Source organism: Echinops telfairi, unplaced genomic scaffold (genome assembly GCF_000313985.2).
Source record: "Echinops telfairi isolate 266 unplaced genomic scaffold, ASM31398v2 ScPeMD7_18;HRSCAF=68, whole genome shotgun sequence".
Lineage (NCBI taxonomy): Eukaryota > Metazoa > Chordata > Mammalia > Afrosoricida > Tenrecidae > Echinops > Echinops telfairi.
In genome coordinates this window covers 7,995,557-8,016,230 of record NW_022103915.1, presented here as the reverse complement: position 1 = coordinate 8,016,230, position 20,674 = coordinate 7,995,557, and the positions used below count along the sequence as shown (strand labels likewise).

The following is a 20,674-nucleotide window of genomic DNA, read 5'->3' as shown; positions in this document are numbered from 1 at the left end:
TCACATGGCCTTGCTCGATACTCAGCCTCATGAAAGGATCACTGAAGAAAAGTGTCCTACAGCAAAGTGTGGTGAAGAAAGCAGATGGTGCCCAGCTCTCAGTTAGAACAGTGTCTGGGGTCTTAAAGACTTGTCTTCAAACGAGCAGCCATCTAATCAAAGAGTCAACTAAGTCTGCACAGAAGAAGCCCACCAGCTTGTGTGATCCAAAGATGACATCACAAAATTCAAATATGATGAAGGGAAAACTATCAAGAGCTAAAATTAGGAACACCCAATTGGTAGAAGGCTATGGAGGACAGTGGGCGCCCCAAACCCACCAGCAGAGTAACTAGTTAGATTAAGCCACTGGCAGACCTAGCCATGGGCAAAGGTCTCAAACAGCCTTACTATCAGACAGAGATCACTGTAATTTTTATTATGCTGGACCGAACTTGGTACTCGGCCAGCTGACCTCCCTATTGACCCAACCTGAATTTGTTCTAGCTGCAAGTATCTCTTGCAACCATGACAAAAATGCCTCCCCTGGCTTTTTTAAATATTGAGAGTGGTCTTCTTTCTTACTCAATTTCGTTCTTCATTGTTTGGGTTTCCCAGTTTGTGAAGCACACGAGTGGGTGCAGAGAGATAGTGACTGATGCCAGGAGTTACAGGGATGGAGGGGTACAGTGGGAGATGGAGGGGGGGATTTCAGGTGTAAACAATGAAGGCAGAGGAGGGAGGGAAGCACTAGAACTGTGATTACACAACTCATTCTAGAGGTGATTTAACCATGGCGGGGGGAATGATCTAAAGTTGATTGTGGAAACGATTGTACAATTCTTCTTGATATGATTGAACAATTGAATCATATGATATGTGAATTAGGTGCTAATAAAAATGTAAAAAAGAAAACTATGTTCCCCCTCTCTTCTATGTTTTCTTTATCAATAAATACTCCTCCCATTAATCTATCTTAAAGCAAACAAACAAACGATAAGACCAAATACGGTCCTATATTGTTGAAACTGCTAGATCCCCTGGTACATGCGTCCCACCTTGGCATACGGTCCTGTTCTTTCAGAGGGGTGTCACATGTGAAGTCTTTCCCAGGCCACCCTGAAATTTTCATCTAATCGGCCTTTCAAATCAACGATTCTGCAATGTTGGCTTTTGCTTAATATAGTCATGATTTACTGCAGTTTACTCAGTGAATTTAAGTAAGAGATTTGCTATGCAACACCAAATCTCTTAGTTTAAAAAAAAATTAATCAGTATTTTGAACATAAAGTATTCTACTGTCAACAGATTTTATACAAATAAAATGGTTATATTAATAAGCCTTCCTACTGGAATAATATTCCTATAAATCTCTGCACATAGGCTAGAGCCATGCTGTAAAGACATCCAGGAGATTCTATGAGCCATGAGGACTGGAAAGACAGTACCAGTGAGCGGACTGCCTGGTGGATTTGTTAGGCCAACACCCACCTCTCATGCATGGGGCCTTCACAGTGCCCAGGGTCACCCAGTACACAGGCCCTGCTGAGTCCCAGAGGGTGGACCACAGTCTCAGACATGCCTGGTAAAGATGCCTGCCCGTCAGCAGTGCTTTCAGTTTGGACACTTGTCTCTCAGCGGCGGCGGCAGTGGCACTAGGCTGGGTGTTCCTCCTTCTCTCCCTGACTTTGTTCTCCTCAATGATCTCCCTTCTTGGAGCTGAAGGGCCATTTAAACGTGTTCTCCCCCACAAGACATTTGCTCACAGACAAGAAAGAGAAATGAGTGGAGAGCAAATGTTTTGAGAATGATGAGGGCAATGAATGTACAAATGTGCTTTACACAATTGATGTATGTATGGATTGCAATACGAATTGTATGAGCCCCTAATAAAACGATTAAAATATATTTTTTAAAAAAGGGAGAGAGAGAGAAATGTGAAGGACTGTGTCTATGGAGGGACAAAGGAGCCCTACGGTTATGCCCTGGGCTAACCTCAGGGACACCAGCCCCTCCTCAGGAGAAAGTGGAACTCAACTCCTGCAGAGTTATCTTCTCAGAGGGGGCAGTTCAGCACTGTCCCATGGGGTCTATAAGTTAGACTGGACTCAAGGCAGTGAATTGGATTTTTAGGGGATGGAGGGAAGGACGCCATGCAAGAAGGGGAAAAGACAGCCAGGGGCCTCTCCTTCCAGAGCAGGGGACATGGCACGGTAGCTACATGTGTGTAGCACAAGGGTGTGCTTGGTGGGGGCAGCAGTGACATATTATTGGGCAGCAGGGAAGGTCTCACGAGAAGGGATGTGCAAACTGGCACAGTGAGCTTTCTACTTTCTAGAATGTTCAGTTTTGTTCAGGAAAGTAACTCCCATGAAAAACAGCAAAGGTTTCAAAAGTGGCTCCGAATTAAACATCGAGTCAACATCTTATTTTAGCGACTGTTTAGAAAACCCACTGCATTGCACTTCCAGGGCATTGTACGATCATAGTGCTTGGTAAATATTAACTGAATTAAGTGGACTGCTAACCAGTTTAGGAAATGCGTTTGTGAGAAACATACATTTCTCTCTGTGCTTCTTTTCCAAGCACCAGATTCTACCTGCACACTAAATGCCTTCCAGGCATTAAATTACATTTCAAAATTAGCCTATTAAAGGTGATGCAGGAGCCGGTTTTCAATAGCTCATCTCTTGAAAGTCTTGTTCAATGTAAACATTATACCATACACGGAATTTTTAAATGAGTAAGTTTGAAAGCCCAGAATAAATTTGTTCCTCAAGGTTTGAAGTTCCAGGTTGTAAGAAACCACACCATGTGCATGGATGAATGAAAAAACCAACCCCCATTCTTAGATGTTTCCAGAAGCCCAGCTGGGAGAAGGGAATTTTCCAGGAACTTAAGATTTAGATCTAAGGGTCTAAGCTAGGGACAATTCCCACCCCGTGGGCAGGGCCCAGCCGCCCCTGGCTGGGGGTGGGAGCTGGCCTTCAAAGGTGGGAGGACAGGATGGGCAGGTGCACTGAAGTGCCCTCGGGCTGGATTTCCCCATCAGAGACCAGGTGGGCTGGGGCAGAGCAGCAGAACCAGGGTGGTTCTTGAAGATTGGGCTTTTCACAATTTTCATCTTCAGCAATCCCAGAGGAACACCCTCCGCTGCAGGTGGCCAGTCCAGCCCCATCCCAAGTCTTTCTGTGCCTGCTGTGTTCTGGGGACACTGAACCTGCTGTGCCCTAGGGAAACTTATTTCAGTGCTATATACAGCAGTGCATAGGTGGCCCATAGCTGAGCATGGGGGCACTTCAGGGGGCTACTTCCCACCTCTGCCCCCCCCACCCCTCCCCGGCTGCAGACACTCACAAGGAAGCGCAAAGCTGAATGCCTGTGAAATGCCCCGTGGACATCTGCTGGGCTCCTGGAAGCAACGCAAGGCTTCGTTTTCAATTGACTGTCACGTCTGGTTTTGACAAGTCAAGATCCTGTTCTTCCTTCTGTTGTTTTTTTCCCTCCCAAACCAAAGAGGGCTTTTCACGAGCCCCCGCTGTTGAGGTTGGTCTTAGTTCATTGCCAGAGCCCACTTCACTGGCCATACATTAATGGAGGGTCCTCATCTGTCGTGCACAGCCTTGGGGATTTTCTCTCATCTGAACTAAGGAGGGAGGCGGGCCCAAACTCTCTCCTGAGGCGCCTCCCTCCGAGGCCAGACTGAGTGAAGGGTATCCAGCAGACTGCACTCCTCAGATCAAGACAAGTCTGTCTCACCTTGACCAAAAAGGGAACCCCGTCCTGCTCTGAAGGGCAGCCGCTAAGATGCGGGACTCTGTGAAGAGGGAATTCAATATGTTTACCCCGGGCACTCTACACAGGCCAACTAGAAATGTCTGTGCATTGTGTCCTGAATTGCCCCCCAGTCAGCCCAATGCCTACTGAGCTGCAAGGCCCAGGGGCTGCTCCCTCCTTCCCTGTCGGGGGAAGAGAAGGCCTTGTAGTTATAAAGGAATGAGAGAGTAGGGCGAGGGTGGGCAGGGTATGTTTGTGTATGTGACAGAGAGAGACAGAGAGAGAAAGGAGGTTGTACAGATAGATGAAGGAATGGGAGCGTGTGGGTGCGCGCGTGCACACACACGCACAGCACAGAGCTCAAGGCTTGCTAATCACACCAAGGCACCGTCTGATCTGCAGGGGGGTCCCTTCCTGCCTGCAGCGGATTCTGTGCCTCACTGAAAGTTCATGTCTCATCAAAGGCTCCGCCTGAGCCCCGTCTGCATGCAGACACTTGGCCAGTGTTGGAGCCAGCCCAGCACCACCCACTTCTCACCTTCCCTCTCCCAGGTGAAGCCATGAGCTCACAAGCTCCCACGGACTGCCCGCTGGGCCCGAGCCACCCTGCACGGCCGGGCAACATCTGCACACACACCCCAACTCCAAGCCTAACGCCCCTTACGATGCGCTCATTGAGTAAATCAGATTTTGTTGCGATGGTGGCTGTCAAGAATGCAGCTCACGGGAGCCATGTGTAGAGTGTAGAGCCCTGGGGGTTCCTGGCTTCCATCCTTACGGAAGCAGATCACCAGACCTTTCTTCCATTGCTCCAGGAGGTGGGTTGGAACTGCCCAGCTTTTGGTGCACCACAAAGCGCTTCACCACGTGTGCCACGCAGGGACTTCTATGAACTAGATGCAGAGCCTGCCATTCGGGGTGATGGAAATGCTCTTTAACTAGGCGGTGGTGATGGTGCGCACTTTCACGTCCAGGGATTCTTCGGGCCAGGAATTGGGGCAGGGTCCGGCAGGAGGCTCGTCTCTGTGTGAGTCTGGGGCCTCACATGGAAGGCAGGAAAGCTAGACCCAGTGGCAGGGTTATTCACCCGTACTTCCGGGCTGCCGACTGGGGCCTCAGGCCTGTTCTATGAGGACCACGGGGGTGGGCAGCAGAACAAGTCTAGGCTTCACAGCTTGGGGAAGACTTCTCCAGAGTGGGTGTGCCCCACCCCCCAACCAAAGAGTGAAGCCGAGACAAAACCTATGCCCTTTGAAAACTTAGGCTGGAAGTCACCCAGCATCATAGGTGAGGCAGCTGCCAACCCAGCCCAGTGCAGAGGGAGGGGACAAGATTCTCCTCTCCGTCCAGGTCCCTTGTAAGAACATGTAGGATGGGAGAGGCTACTGAGGCCGTTGAGGACAACAGACTCCCCCATGCTCATAAGATCGCAATCTCAGGGCATGGCAATGTGAAGATTTGGGTTAACTGGTATCTGGCCAGTAATCAATTTCTATCAACCCTTCTGAGTTTTAAAGAGCCTTGGTGGCATAGTGGGTTGAGCTGCTAACTGCAAGGTCAGCAGTTCAAACCCAGTAGCAGTTCTGCAAGATAAAGATGAGGCTGTCTGCGTCTGTAATGGTTCACAGCCTTGGAAACCCGACAGGCAGTTCTCCTCCGTCCTATGGGGTCACTCAAAACACTCTCTGCCATCTAGTCAGTGCCGACTCATAGCGACCCTATAGGACAGGGTAGAATTGCCCCTGTGGGTTTCTGAGATAATACCTCTCTTTTTTAATAAATAATTTTATTGGGGACTCTTACAGCTCTTAGAAAAATCCGTACATCCACTGTATCAAGCACATTTGTACATACGTCGCCATCATCCTTTTCAAAAACATTTTCTTTCTGCTTGAGCCTTTGGTGTCAGCTCCTCTCTGGGGCTATCACTTTGTAAGAAAGTAGAAAGCCCCATCCTTCTCCTGAGGAGGAGCTGTGGCTCTGACTGCCGACCTTGCAGTCTGCAGCCAAACAGGTAACTACTACACCACCAGGGCGCCGAGGAGTCAGAATCTACTCAATGGCAGTGGGTCTGGGTTGGAAGTTGAGCCCCTTCTGAATATTTCTCTGTCTTTCCCACATAAATACAGTATGGTGACCTTGCTTCATTGGGCTCACTGCTGTGTGATCACCGGGGCCAGGCTGCAGGCCAACATGCAGGGCCAGGTCTGGGGCCACACCCACCACCGCATGTCACCTGAGGGTCCCTGGGCTGTCTCCAGCACACTGTGTGGACATTCGATAAATGACTGCAGAGAGCAGACGAGAAGATGAGGTGTCTGAATTCTACGTTGCAGAGTCCCACCCCTGTTGTTACCACAGACTCTCCTAACCAAAGGCATTCGGGACTCAGACACAAACCTCTTCTGCTGGGCTGGTGGCCTTAGGAGAGCAGGGAGCCAGGAGCGGCCCGGAACCAGGCTTCTGATCCAAGATCTGGTTCTGACCAGCTGTGGGACCTTAACCAAGTGGCATAACTTCTTTGGGCCTCAGCTTCCTCATCTGCAAAATCAAAGGACAGAATTAGGACTTCAAGGCTGCAGGAGTGTGACAATAGGGCCGCTCATGTGCACCCAGGGAGGGGAGCCCAAGCCACCTTGAATGGTTTCAGCCCGTGATCTCTCGGAGGCAGACAGCACTGCTGTCCAAGGCGCAGCTGGGTGGTTCTGAACCACCAAAGTTCTGGCTTATAGCTGCAAGTCCAACTGTGTGCACTGCCCAGGGACTGAGAGAGTTTAACTACATGACTGGAATACTCATTAACCAAGAGACTGCAGTGCACACACGTGGGAAAGCGTTCTGGCTCCAGGGACTGCCTCTGCAGCCAGGACTCTTGGCTGGGGTTACAGGCAACTTCCAGGCCCCCAGCCCCAACCCAGTCTCTAGCCCTGAGATCCCATCCCCAGCCCTTAGTGCCAGGTCTAACCCCAGCCCTCAGAGCCAGATCTCAGGCCCAGACCAGCCCCCAACTCTAACCCCAGGCCTCCTCTGCACTCAGGCTGTGTAGCTGCATTTCCAAATGTCACCAACCAGACATTCCAGCACCACCACCCCACACACCCCCTGCAATTATACCACGGGGGGGGGGGGGGGGCTGGCTTTCCATGAGAGACTACAACCAGTGCTTCTCAGCTGCTATGCAGTCAGTCTCAACGTGTCCTGACCTATCCAGGGTCTCTGAGACAATCCGTCTTCACAGGTGCAGACCACCTCTGCTTTCTCCAGGGGAACAGCTGGGGGTGGGGTGGGCAGATTGAACCACCAACCTTGAGGTTAGCAGTCTAATTCTTAATCCCTGGCAGCACCAGGGTTCCTTATAAACAGTTGGTCTTTATTCATGATTCTTACAAGGCTGGCAATTTGAACATGGGCTTCCTTTCCCCCCCTTAGCTTCCCCTGGGAAGCTGGCCTTCTGTGGGAGCCTTTGCGGGGAAGGGGGATGGACTGAGAACTCCCAGTTTAGGTGGCCCACACCAGCACAAGGTGGGCTGTGGCCACGCGCCCCACCCCTGGCCCATCCATATCGCACCACAGGTGTCAGCGTGTCACCCAGATGCCCAGGCAGATGGCACGGGAGAGCTGATTCCAGTCAAGGGGGGGGCGAGCGGGGACTGTGGCAGCCAGCACAGGCTTGACCATCCCTCCTCGTGGCCGAGAGCTCTCAGCTGGATAATCTCACTCCAGCTGCCTGCCGCTCTGAACCCATTCACAAGCTCCAAGAAGGCATGCAGTTGCCACGGTAACCCTGACATCCCATTTCTTGGCACCAGTCGTATAAATTACCACCTTTAAATGCAACATAAAGTTGGGCTCCAGTGGCTGTTTCCCATTTAAATAAAGAGGGGTTTGATGCAGGCCCCCATCTGGCAGCACCGAAAGTGAGGACGGCATGCAGACGGACAGACGGACGGAGGTGGGAACCAGACCTCACCGCCCCCGTAGCTGACATTTTGTAGAACCCCACGCGCCTGCCGTGCTGGCAAGACGAAACTGTCATTCATTCGCTTGGTCAAAGCACACGCACCGCACGGCCATCTGCATCCCTTTAAACAACCTTGCCCCCAAGAATGCACTCGGGGCATTTGTCAATGCTCATTAAGACAGCTCTTCGGGTGTCAAATTTGTCGCTAGCAAGAAAGGAAAGTTTTCACTTGTCAGGTGCAGAAGCTGTCTGTCTGTCCGTCGGGTCCTCAGAAACAACCCCCCACCCCCAAGATTATGAAATCCCTCTAGTCCCTGACCTTCGGAACACCCACCCTCTCTCTACACATACTCCGAGTAGGAAGCCAGCCGCGGCAGTACCTTGTGTCCCTCGTTCCCGGGAAGCCCACTGCAGCGGGGACCTCGCAGTGCTGCAGCACAGCATGCCAGTGCCAGCCCCAGCACCCTCCGCCGCTGCCTACAGTTCAGTCGGTCCCCAGCCTGCCCGCCCAGTGTGGGTCAGCAGTCGGGGACAGGAGCAGGGGGCTCCAGCGTGGGCAGGTCCACAGTCCCGGGGACGCTGGTCACCGCTGCATTGCAGTCTTTCTGGAAGCAGCCAGCCTCAGAAGCAGGCGCAGGAGAGAGGCTCGCAGCGCAGGAAGCTGCCTTTTCAATCACAGAGGTTTTTTAAGGATCTTTAAAAAAAAAAAAAAACAACGTTGCAAACACCTGGGGGGGGGGGTGGATTTCTAGATTTCCACCCTGTGCCGAAGGCAGGCTGGCTGGTGGTTGTGACGGCTGGAAAGGATGCAGAGATGTCCGAAATGAGCATTATGACAGCTATCTCGGGTGCACACTGCCGCGTAATCCTGCTTCAGAGCCCCCCAAGAGCTCCTAGGAACCACCATGACTTTCCTGCCACGAAAACGCAGTGACAGCAGGGCTGCCAGCTCCTCTGCGGGCAGCAATCGTGGCCATAGGGCCCCCAGCTGCTGCACACACCGAGGGAACCACCATGCAGGCAATGGCAGTGCGGGCCGTGGCCCCCAGATTCAGAAAGCGGCAGGCTTCCCAAGTGACCTCTAATTTCATATGATCTCTCAAGAGCAGCCCCACGCTGGCTCAGCAGCATGCTCCCCACACCCCCTGTGCATGGGGTGGGGGGGCAGGGCACGGTCTCCCAGGGAGAGAACCTGGTTCACCAGGGTCAGCACAAGGTGCTGCCAGGTGGACACATGGAATGGGGAGAGGAGGTGGCACGTCTTCGAAAGGGCATGACCCTCCCAGTGGCTCTACACTTAGAGGTGCCCAGCAACCCAGAGTGGGGACTACCACCACAATGTGGGGCTTCAGGCCTAAGGCGCCAGGTGGGCCCAGGTGTGCTCACAGCAGGGTGGCCTTTGGGAGTTACAGGCAGCTGCCTCCTAAAGGGTAATTCATGGTGGGATCTGGTCTGGGAACCTCTACTTAAAAGGGCAATGTACTGCCTACATCAAGTGCCCAGAGTGACACCTCACAGGTATCCAAAAAAACAAACTCACTGCCATCGAGTCAATTCCAACTGATAAGCCACCTTAGAGGTCAGGGTAGAACTACCCCTATGGGTTTCCCAGACTGTAGCTCTTTAGGGGCATAGAAAGCCTTGTCTTTCTCCTGGAGAGCTGACTGGTGGTTTTGAACTACTGACCTTGCAGTTAGCAGCCCAGCACATAAGTAACCACTATGGGACCGGGGCTCTCCCCTCACAGACACAGGTATCTGCAAATGATGGAACGGACTGTGGTTACTTCCTTGTCCTAGGAATAGGAGGTAGCCTGTCCTTGCTGCGAATGGCCTTCCTGTGCTTCCTCCTTTTGTCAAACTATCTCTGTCTCAGAAGAAGTACAGCGGGAGTGCTCCTTCGAGGCAAGGATGGCGAGACTTTGTCTTCCATACTTTGGACATGTTGTCAGGAGAGAACGAGAGGAATTACTGAAACCCATATGAAGGCTGAGCTTGACAGTGAGACATGAAGAAAGTAAAAGAAAATAGAGGAAAGAGCTAGGAGGCAAAAGGCATTTATAGAGGTCTAAATAAAGGCATGTACATATGTAAGTATATTTATATATGAAAATAGAGAAATAGATTTGTGTGCGTATATATTTTTTAAATTATTTTATTGAGGGCTCGTATATTTCTTATCACAGTTCATACATACATCCATTGAGTCAAGTGTGCCTATATTTATAGGTTTAGTATTAAAGTAGCGGATGGACATTGGGCCTCCACTCAAGTACTCCCTCAATGTAAGAATACTTTCTTCTATTAAACTGGTATTCCATGATGCTCACCTTCCCAACACAATAGCTGAAAACAAAACAGGTGCATAAGCAAATGTGGTGAAGAAAGCTGATGAAGCCCGGCTATCAAAAGATATAGCGTCTAGGGTCTTAAAGACTTGGAGGTAAACAAGCGGCCATCTAGCTCAAAAGCAACAAAGCCCACATGGAAGAAGCACACCAAACTGTGTGATCCTCCTCCCTGGGGGATGGACAGAAGGATGGATGAAGGGAGAGGTCGGACAGTGTAAGATATGACAAAATAATAATTTATGGATTATCAATGGTTCATGAGGGAGGGAGGAGCAGGGAGGGAGGGGGAAAATGAGGAGCTGATGCCAGGGGCTTACGTGGAGAGGAAGTGTTTTGAGAATGATGAGGGTAACAGATGTGCAAGGGTGCTTTACACAATGGATGTGTGTATGGATTGTTTTAAGAGTTGCATGAGCCCCCAATAAAATGATTTTTTTTAAAAAGAAAGGGAACATCCTGCCTGGTAAAGTGGAGGGGCAGTGGGAAAGGAAGGGCTTCAACAAGATGGACTGACACGGTGGCTGCAACACTGGGTTCGGCCCGGGGACGATTGTGAGGAGGGCAGTGTTTGGTTCGGTTGTGCATAGGGTGGCTATGGGTCGGAACCAACTCTACAGCACCTAACAATATCATCCCCTTAAACCTCAAGCCCTGCACCAGCCCCTCTGGACCCCACTCTCACTCCCCAGCACGGCCCTGCCTGGGCACCGCTGTCCCTGTGTGAGCTCATGATTCTGTAGGCCCGTGTGCATCTACTGCCATGGCCCCTCCACACAGGGCTCCCTGTCTCTCTGTGAGGTGGCCAGGCACATGGGCACTGAGACACAGAGAGGCCATGCCACAGCCCACGTGGGTCCCAGAACGCAGACCCAGGCATGCAGCCACAGCCTTAGCACTGGTGACAGTGCTCCGACCCAGGATCACCTCACTCCGTGGGAACAGGATGGGATGGGTCAGGTCACGGGACACCTTCCAAGAACACACTGTGATCTCCCTTGTCCTTGGGGCGAGTGGGTGTGGGGAGCAGAATAGCTCCAAGCACTGTGCCCTCTCAGCCGGCAGGGACTCTGGCCTCTGTGTGATGTTATCCTGGATTCCTCTCTCACCAAAGCAGCACGCAAGGCGACCCAGGTCCCGGCTGACAGACGGCACCGCGGTGGGTGAGAGAGCTGCCCGAGGAAGTGTGGCCAACGATGCCGATGTGCCCAGCTGTTTGAAAGCCCCAGCAGAGCTGCCATCAAAGACTGCAGCACACTTGGGGGTGCTCTGGGCACTTCCATGAAGGATGCTCGGCAGAGCACTGCCTTTCAAACCGTGTGGCCATCAAGGCCTAGTGGCTGCCTCCTGCACACCAGCACCTATGTGGGCACCTATGGGCCTCTCCATCCAGAGCCCCTTTCTGAAGGCATCTGAGTAGCTGCTGGGGTTTTACTGTAAACGGATGAGAGTCTCTTAGAACAAGGAACACCTTTGTGGCACCTAGAACAAATCACACCTGCCAAGCTGGGGCAGGCTGGCCCAAGGCTGAGGGCCCCACTCCAGGCACTGCTGGGCAGTGGCAGTATTTAGAGGCGCTTCTCAGGACGTGGGGGTAGACCGATGGAGGAGTGAGGAGGGAGTGCAGGCTCCAAGGGTAGCAAGAGTTCAGTGTGGTCTCAAAGTTTCAGTGATGAGGGGCTGGTGAGGGGACCCCAGCAGCCTGTGGAGGACCTCCTCCTGCTCCACATCACAGAGGAGGAGCAAAGACAGGTGAGGGGGCTGGAGGGTGGGGAATGGGCACCTCTGTTCATGCCACTGGCTCTGCACGTGGTAATAATCATACAGACAGGAGAGACAGCCTTCTTTCTTTTCTCCCCAGAGTGGGGCAGAGCAGAGAGCTTGGTTCAACTCCCTGTCGGGACCAAGTGTTTCTCCACCTCAGATCCCTGGTCTGCAGGGCAGAGCAGCACTCCGTCCATCGAATGCTGCTCTGACACCGAGGACAGCCCTAACAGAAGGAGATACTGTGGCCCATCACCGGGCAAACGGCTCGACGCCCGCACTCAGAGCACAGGCGCTAGGGGACAGTTTTCTCTGCTTCGGCTCTGGAGGAAGGCCCTGTCTCTGTTCCGGTCTGTGTCCAGCATTCCGTAGAGTTCCGTGTGTCTCACAGCACTAGTCTTCCCCGGGATCTAGGAGTTTCTCAGCACAGGGCCATCGGGGGTCTGGCAGAGGGCCGAGGAGGGGAGGGGGCTCCCAGGGCAGCGAGTGTCCAAAGACCGTGTGCCCAGTTCCTCTTCCTTGGTGGTGTCAGGTCTCTCTTTCTCAGCTCCCTTATTTAATCTTTTTTTTTAAAAGAAATTAATTCCAGATGAATCCTAATCCTGTAGATTTCATCCTGCCTCATTAAGTTACGGCCTCTAATCTTGCTGCATGAACAGCACAGAGTTTAGGGTTTACAACACCCAGGATGATTACATCAGAGCACACAACGGAAGGCAGTTATGCTGACCACATGCTGGAGGGTAAGTACAAAACACTGAGAAGCCAGTTAGCTGAAAAGTGGTGGGGGGTTGTTTTGTTTTAGGGGTGGTGGTAGTTGCTAGGTGCCTTCCAGTCCGTTGGCCATAGAGTAAGGTGACCAGATTTTGACATTGGTAAAGTGGGACACCATTGACCTGGGCGTGAGGGGTGTTCTTGATTAAAAATTTGGTCTTCCCGTTCTCCCGCCATTCCCTAGCTTGTTGAGCATTCTTTCCAAAAATCGGGGCTTCTTTAAAACACCACGGGACGCGGGATAAATTGTTCAAAAGCGGGACTGTCCCGCCAAAAGCGGGACGTCTGGTCACCTTATCATAGAGACCACGTGCACAGAGGAACCAAACCCTGCCCAGTCCTGCACCATCCTCACAATGGTTCCCATGCCTGAGCCCATGGTTTTAGTCACTGGGATAGCATCTCCTTGAGGACCATCCCCGTTCACTGCCACTCCACTTTACCAAGCCTGATGTCCATCTCATTCCCAGGGACTGGTCTCTCCTGACAACATGGCCAATGTATGTGAGTCTTGTTAACCTTGCCTGGAAGGAACACTCTGGCTGTACTTCTGAGATGGAGGTTTTTTGTTTGTTTGTTTGTTTTTAATCATTTTATTGGGGCTCGTACAACTCTTATCACAATCCATCCATACATCAATTGTGTAAAGCACACTTATACATTCATTGCCCTCATCATTCTCAAAATTCGCTTTCCGCTTGGGTTCCTGGAATCAGCTCATTTTCCTTTTTCCCCTCCCCCTCCCCCTGGTCCCCCCTCTCTCATGAACCCTTAATAATTTATAAGTTATTATTTTATCTTATCTTATACTGCCCAGCGTTTCCCTTCACCCACTTTTCTGTTGCCCATCCCCCAGGGAGGAGGTTATATGTAGATCCTTTCTAACCCCCTTCTACCCCGCCTTCCCTCCCGGTATCGCCACTCTCACTGCTGGTCTTGAGGGGTTCATCTGTCCTGGAGTTTTTGTTTTTGTTTTGAGAGGGGAGGGGCACACACGATTCAAACCATAACCCAATCCTATAATCCTTATGGATGGGAGACCCTGAGTGGCGTTTAGCTAAATATTTCGTTAAGCATTTGGCTGCTAACCGGTCTACCCAGTGACACGCCTGGGGTAGCCATGGCAGAGGCAGCTTGGTGACGAGTAACTTGGTTCAGTTTGGTACAAACAACCCACCACCATCGAGTCACTACTGACTCATAATGACCCTATGGGACAGGGTCGCACCACCCCTGTGAATTTTCAAGACTGTCACTGTTTACAGGAGTAGAAAGCCCCATCGTTCTCTCTTGGAGTGGCTGGTGGTTTCGAACTGCCAACCTTGCAGATTGCAGTATGACACGTAAGCACTATGGCTCCTGGTTTGGTCTGGTACAAGCCTTATGAAGCCGATTTGATTTTCAACTGATGCAACATGTGAGAATGCTCCCTGAGGTATAAGCTGTCCCCGCACAGGGCAGCACACTTGTGAGCAGAGACGGCTGACCTCCACAGAGCGCACAGTCGTTTGTCAGATCTTCGCACGGTCCAAGCAGACGTGGAGACCTCAAGCGCCCTCCCACTGGACTGCCCTCAGCCTCGCTTGGCAGTGGTGAGAGTCACAGACTGGCTCGGGCAGAGGTGCTGGTGCCATTAACGCGCGTTTACATGAATGGAAGGCAAATGATAGAAACATCCCAGCAGGTCTCGGTGATCAAATGCTCAAAAGCTTCACCAGTGGTTTTGACTGTTTCATTGCTCTGTGAACGGGAGCCGGTTACCAGAATGGGCACGAACTGACCAGGGTGGAAGTGGCATCCTGCCAGGAGGGGAAGCCCTCAGAGGCAGGGTCTTCTGAGAAGCCAGGAGGAAGTGGGGGGAGAACATTAGCGAAACTACAGAATGCAGGCCACACTGCATCGGCTCACAGCCAGCCTTAAGTGTCTCACCCCCAAACCTCACAAGATACTTATATGGCCCGGCCCTGTGCTGGCCATCAGGTGTGACCTGGTCTAAGGAACAAACAAGATGGCCATTTTGGCTGCGTCTCCAGGCAAGAGGAGCTCCTGGGGCTTTGCACATGACATAGGAAATCACTGGGTCACCAGTCAGGGCCTGCAGAGGCCCCAGGTACAGGGAGCAAAGACTCTTGACGAAGAGCAACAAGAACCTGCTGCAAAACCCTGGCTACCAACTCCGGGGTCAAGGAAACGCGTGTCCACGTGGACACTTGCGCACCATGGGTCAGGGCCGCACGGCTCATGAATAGCCAAAGAGGGGACATGACTCAAATGTCCACCTACAGACAAAGGGACAAAAAAGAATGTGGCACAGCCACAAATGGAGTATTAGCCAGCCACAAAAAGGAGAGAGAGGTGTGCAGCCACAGGGGTGGGCCTTGAAAACATTCTTGTAAGTGAACGCTGCCGGTTGCCAACAATCGTGCATTAAAGTGGCCCATCTCCCACACAGCGTCACCCTTGGATGAAATGTCCAAAAGAACAGGGAATCCAGGCCGAATGATCCCTTCAGGACAAGTGGTGTGAGTGGCAATACTGGAAGCGTAGAGAGAAAGTGGGTTGGAAAGGAGGAACTGATTACAAGGATCTACATGTGACCTCTTCCCTGGGGGACGGACAACAGAAAAGTGGGTGAAGGGAGACGTCGGACAGGGCAAGATATGACAAAATAATAATTTCTAAATTATCAAGGGCTCATGAGGGAGGGGGCAGTGGGGAGGGAGGGGAAAAAAGAGGAGCTGATGCCAGGGGCTTAAGTGGAGAGCAAATGTTTTGAGAATGATGAGGGCAATGAATGTACAAATGCTTTACACAATTGTTGTATGTATGGATTGTGATAAGAGTTGCATGAGCCCCTAATAAAACGATTAAAAAAATAAATTAAAAAAAAAGACAGGGCATTGGTCCCACCATCTGCTGATGTGCAGACAACCACTGAATTGCACACTTAACATGGGTGAATTAGATGACGCGTGATGATAATACCAGTAAAGCTGTTACCGAAACAAAACAAACTGCTAGTAAAAGAAAGCTGGTACACCTAGGCCCAAGGGCCCAACACCCCAAGTTGCTATCACTTAATGAGAGGCAGCTCACCCACTCAGGGAAAGGAGGGGGTAGTTACCAGAGTCTGCAGTGCACGAGAAACAAACAAACATAAACGGACAAAGCATTTTCAATCGGCTTCACGTCGTCCAAGGCAGATCTCAAAACTGCTTTGGTAACGCTTTCCGAAAAACCTCTGTTGGAGCTCAACAATGTATTAGGAAGAAACTTGATCTGAACTTCCCAGGGAAATAGAAACTACAGATGTATGCAGCTGTATCTTTAAACACCAGGGAGAAGTATGACTGTGCTCCACCAAGTGAAAGCAAGAAAAGAGGAGGGAGGGAGGGAGAGAGAGGGGGGGGGGCGGTATTTATCGGTGGGCTTGCTTCTTCCTACTAGGACATATGAGCACCTAGGCTTTTAAGATCCAAAAATATTTACAAGACTTGACATCAAAGAAAAGATATTCATGATTGGAACATAAAACTCATCAGAACAAAAATAAGCCATCTGTTTAAAATAAGCAATTGAAAGGGAGATCAGGATGACAGTCTTGGGGGGTCACTGAGGCCACCTGACTTAACATGGTTTCTAAAAACAATGTCCTACATTTTACCTTGGTGAGTAGCAACTGAGGTCTTACAAGCTCCTGAGCAGTACTCTCAGGTCCAATTACTGATCTCTCCATGAGGAAGGAAGAAGAATGAGGACCATCGAAAGGCACGTTGAAACAATGTGTCCAGGGGACTACTGGACCATGCAAACACCAGCCTCCACAACCTGAGACCAGAAGAACTAGGTGGTGCCCAGCTACCAGGTGCTCTGGAAAAGATCACATTTTAAAGGTCCTGGGTTGAGTGGGAGGAAAATGTGGACCCGGCCTCAAAATCATGAAAGAGATCAGACTTAGGGTCAGATAAGAGACTGTGTGACTCCCAAGACTGTGGTCCTGGTCGCTCTTCCTATCAGAGTGAACTCACCCCTGGGTTGGAATAATTAACCACTTACAATCAAAAGAACAGCATTTACTCAAGGACAACATTCAAAGAGTTAGGAAAGGAGGAGGGGTGGAAACAGCAAACACAGGGAGGAAGTGGGGCACGTGATGATACACACAGTGAGGGGATTGCAATGGATGAGTTGAAATGAAATGGTTTGAAATGAACTGTTGACAGCACAACTTATGATCTGCTCTATAAACCTTTACTTTCACAGTAAAAGGATAAATGTTTTAAAAAGAAGAAAAACATTTTCTCCCCCAATCAAGAAAAATCAAAGTGGGGGGTAAAAGGGAGACGATGCTGAAGAGTCCAGGAAAGAAAAGAATGGAAACTGATTGTGGTAGCAACTGTAAATACTGCTTGATGTGATTGAACTATTGAATGATATAGGTATTCACTCCCAATTAAAAAAAGGCAAGCAAGAAAATAATCAACTAGCTGTTTGTAGAGTCTTCCTCCTCTAAACCTAACACAAGCATGCCCACTACAGAATTTCCATCAATCCAACGGTCAGCAAGCACCCCAGGCTGATGTGGTAACTAATGGCAATTGTGCAAGTGGCTAAAATTGTCACCGCCATAATGCGTATTTCTCTTTTATGCAGGAAAAGAATCATGTCTACTCACAACTCACAATGAGTCAGCCGGTGTGTAAAGTATTTTACATAATGGGAAACTTTATTGTGGGCCCAAAGTTCAGTCTGTTCTCATTAAGTTACCAGAAATTACAGATGTGAACATGCTTCTGTCAGCTGCACTAAGACCAAGAAAGGAAACTACTTTAGCAATGGACATGTTTTCGTATTGGCAGCTCTGTATCTTTTGATGCTACTGTATTGCGGCTGCACATGCTTCAGCGTGACAGGTTCATAGTTTAGAGGCTGAAGGAGGGCCACCTGCAGGGAGACCACATAGACCGGTTAAAGGTGCTTTTGCTACTTGCTAAGCTATCCAGCCAGACAATGTCAAAGGCAGACTGGAGTGGTTTCATAGAGGCCCCCATGCTTCTGTGGTTATTCCAACATGATAATAGCGCCTGAGGTGTCCAGGGAGCCTTCCACTACATCGCAGCGGAGGAGAGAGAACGTTGGTGGAAAAGCTCAGCGCTGTACCCATTCAACATCTTCCCCCACATTGCGTTCAGTGCTTTGTTTTTTAATCCCAGTGAAAGAAAAATATTTAAGCAATTAAAACACATAGAAAGTTTCTACCATGACCTTTAAAAATCCCTCAGTATCCTAGAATCATCTAAAGGCCAGACTTGGAAATGTTTGGAGATGTTTATACATTCAGTCTGCATGCAAATATCCTAAACTAAATAATCTGACTATCTGGACACACACACACCTTAGAAAGGAGGCATTTCTTTTTCTTTTTTTTGGATTTATTTTATTTTATTTTTTATTGTATTTTTTTTTCTCTTTTTTAACATTTTATTAGGGGCTCATACAACTGTTATCCCAATCCATACACACATCAATTGTGTAAAGTGCATTTGTACATCGTTTCTCGAAACATTTTCTCTCCATTTAAACCCCCGACATTAGGTCCTCATTTTTCCCCCTCCCTCCCCGCTCCCCCGAAAGGAGGCATTTCTAATTCCAAAAACACAATACATTCTTTTCTTTATAGGCTGGTCCCACAGGTGGCTATAAAACACAGTCTCTTTCTGACCCTGATAAATAAAGGACATGCAAATATTAACTACAAAAACCTCAGTACTGTCAGCGCCCCAGGATGTGTTTCGAAGGGCATTTTACAATACAAACTTTATTCTTCACTATCTTAAGTATGCTAAAATATATTGCAAAAGGTCACCCACAGAAGCCCCTCAGAACATCATGAAATCTTTTCTAAGGATGAAAACAGGTTTTTAGCTCAGTGTCCTGGGTCACCCAGTCTTCAGAACCTGGGACAGAAATGATTCTAGATTGAAAGAGAACCAATGTAGCACACATTTTCAGACGAGTCCTAGTTCATTCTGTCAGTCACCAAAGCCACACCAAACTTGAGAAATGAAGACGTATGGTGTGGCCCCTGCTTCCCGTTCCAGCAGTTTGAGCGCTGGTGAGCAGCACATTCAGGCACATTTGAGTTTGCTGGTCTGCTTTCCTGCAGCCTGCCAATGAACGCTCATTCCCAAATTGCAGGCCCCGTTTCAGAAAACAGGCCAATCGGCGATTTCTACCTACCTGAAAAGTACACCTCAAGACAATTCGAGAAAGGTTACAGGTACACGCTGTATAGGTTTTAAGTCAAAAAGATGAATGTCAAACACATTGGTGTTGACAATGTTGGCCCAGTCTAGAGAGGGAGCCCCTTGGGTCAAGGCCAGGACGGGGCATCACACAGCAGCCCCCTTGGGTCTAGTAGGCATGCCCATCTAGTAAAGAGACAGCAGCATTTTCTGCTCCCAACGGGCCAGCCCCATGGGGAGGGGCGGTGCAGGATGACTGAGAAAGGCCACCTCCAAGTTCTGTGAGCAGGAGCACCAGTGAGCCCCATGTCCCTGCACAGAGCTCCCTGTCAGCCCCCTGGGCAACCCTGGAGCCATTAGCACTGACGGCTCTGTTCTCCAGAGCCAGGGGAGGGCAAGCTGGGTCCCAGTACTACCCGCCACACGTTGGCATCAACTGGAACCACAACCCCAGTCCATCTACCCTGCCATAAGGACACTCCCACTCCGTACTAGGAGCCCTTGTGGTGCATGGTTAAAGTGACAAGCTACTAACCATAGCATCACAGTCTACACCCTACCACTTGGTTGGAGAAAGACCCGACAGTCCGCTTCGCTTAGGTAAAGATTTCAGCCTGGGCAAGCTTGGAGAAGCTCTCCTCTGAATCGGGACGGACTCCTGGGCAGCACGGGGGTGGAGGTAGAGGGTGAAGGTGTGGGGTGAGGTGTCCAGTACCCAGCGTTGCTGCAGCTGGTCATGGCATCCCCATGTGCACAGAGTAGAGCTGCTCCGTGGTTTCCAAGGCTGTGGACTTTCGGAAGAGGACTTCCCAATCTTTCAACGCTGGACACAAGGCCTAACAGACACTCACTACGACAGGCCCACGAGCCCTCGCCCACAATTCTGAAAGTCCAAGTAGCTCCAAGAAAGAGTTAGGCGTTCACAGCCCACTTCACATGCCCCACGTAGCGTGAGTCCTCCTCACATACACACTGACGTTCCACTGCCAGGGGCTGCTGAGGTGGCTGCACGATAGGGGGCCTTCTTGGATTCCACTCGACGGCCTCAGAGAGTATGAATTCCAAAGTACAGCTGGCCCCAGCATTTCAGAGGTGGCCCTGAGGTTAGTAAGTGAAAATAATCCAGCCCTTGCCAAGGCAGCCACATGCCAGTCCTGCGGCTGAGCTGCAGGAGAAAGTCCCCACGGACAGCCAGCCAGGAGGCAAGGGCTGCCGAGATCAGAAGTCTGCTTCCTTCAAGTGCTCCCCTCCCCCTTGGACCTCGCGGCACCATGCGGACAGACGCTCAGGACCCTGGAGCGTGAACTTGCTGACCCCAGGGAACGTGTCCTCTCCCACTGGGCAAGTGCAAACTGTGGAGAACGTGAAGGTAAGAGGGTGCTGCTGACGACATGAAGGGGGCCTCCTGTATGGGGGGTTGTCCAGAACCGCTCTGAAGGTTACCCAGGGGAAGGGGGGGGGGGGGGTAGTGGAGGACTGCAGATGAAGGGGAGGAGCAGGGAGCAGGGATGGGGTGCAGACACCAGGATGCAGGAATAGAGATGCAGAGACAAGGGGGCAGGGGTCCAGGGAGCAATGACGGGGGCAGATGGGAGGGGGTGCAGGGACAGAGGTGTAAGGACAGGGATGTAGGGAACAAGGACCAGAGAGCAAGGGCAGGGGCAAAGGGGTGGAGGGTGCGGAGGCAGGGGTGCAGGGGGTAGGGAGCTAGGGAGCAAGGAGGATGACAGATGGATAGGGGTACAGGGACAGAGGCAAAGAGATGGGGAGCAGGATAGGGGCACAGGACCATGAGGGTGGGAATTCACGAACCAGAAAGAGAGCATG

At 50.7% G+C, this 20,674-nt stretch overlaps 1 protein-coding gene across 4 annotated transcripts in view; it reads right to left on the bottom strand.

Moving 5' to 3' along the window:
* TRAF3 (TNF receptor associated factor 3) overlaps positions 1 to 8,182 on the bottom strand; it is a 74,473-nt gene extending 66,291 nt beyond the window's left edge. For all 4 annotated transcript variants that reach the window (XM_045288180.1, XM_045288181.1, XM_045288183.1 and 1 more), the window contains exons 1-2: positions 8,098 to 8,182; positions 6,157 to 6,297 (exon numbers count right to left, since the gene is read on the bottom strand). The gene's annotated coding sequence lies outside the window, so the exon portion shown is untranslated. The remainder of the gene's footprint in view (positions 1 to 6,156; positions 6,298 to 8,097) is intronic.
* Between the last annotated feature and the right edge of the window lie 12,492 nt (positions 8,183 to 20,674).